Source organism: Octodon degus, unplaced genomic scaffold (assembly GCF_000260255.1).
Source record: "Octodon degus isolate 3935 unplaced genomic scaffold, OctDeg1.0 scaffold00134, whole genome shotgun sequence".
NCBI lineage: Eukaryota > Metazoa > Chordata > Mammalia > Rodentia > Octodontidae > Octodon > Octodon degus.
In genome coordinates, this window is record NW_004524710.1 from 2,961,985 (window position 1) to 2,963,192 (window position 1,208).

Here is a 1,208-nt window from a genome sequence, read left to right on the forward strand (position 1 = left end):
TCCTTACTATGGGCAAAATGTCACATGGGGTAACTGGGGAGAAGAATAGGTATTTGCTTTATTCTGTAAATGTCTACTGAGCACAACCCTAACGAATCACTGCAATATGGCCTTATTGTTTTGAGGTGTAGTACACAGTATTTTGCACCACTCATATAATGTAATTATAAACCCAATATACTACCAAAGATAAGTACTTCTATGGTTACCTGCCATTTAAAAAATCCATTATTTTATTTGCATCCCATTAATATGAATAATGAAAAAATGTTTTAATCTGTAATAAACTGATTTGCTGTGCTGTGACTGTAATATACTAGAGTTATATTAATTGTTGACTCTGCCTCAATCACACACATAATAGGAAAAAAAATCCCCAAAATAAGTATTTAATTTTGCATTAGATATTCAAGAGACCCTGGGTGCTATGATTAGGTTATTTTGGGGAAGACAACTGTTATCCCGTCTGATTTAGTATGTTCTGTAATTGAGAAAATGTTTGCCAGATAATACTGTTCAGCGATTTACATGTACATTTTATAGGGGACATGTTTTGTGAATAGTGAATAAATAATTTTCATAGTGTTACAAAAAAACAAAAGAAATCATAACTCTTTGATTTTGTTAAAAATCATAAAACTAAGGTAGATATAAACTTAACTAGGATTTATCTGTGGTCAGTGATGGACACATAGTGAGGCTTAGCCTGTGACTCAGTGACAGAGTCCTTGCCTCAAAGGTGAGAAGCCCTGGGTTCAGTCCATAGCACTGCAAAATTAATAATGGACCCACAGAGCATTTTTCCAGAATTTTCTGGAAAAACCCTTTGTTCTGTCTCTATGTTCCATGTCGTCTTCTGAAACACCTTCATCAGCCTCTGATTCCTTCTAATTAAATTAAAATAAGCTCATCCAGTATGCTGGTTTAATTATAAGAAGGGGAGATTAGGATGCTGACAGGTCCAGAGGGCTGACAGATACAGGGCCAAGAAGACATCTGTGACTCAAGGACACATTGGGTCACATTGGTTTAGAACAAACCAATCCCACAAACACCTAACATCTAGCTTTCAGAATTGCAAGAAAATACATTTCTATTGTTTAGGTCCCCCAGCCTGTGGTATATTGTTAGGGCAGCCTTTGCAAACTAACACATTCAGAGACAAAATTTTTACAGCCACATAGAAAACAAAGCCCCAAGACCTTCTG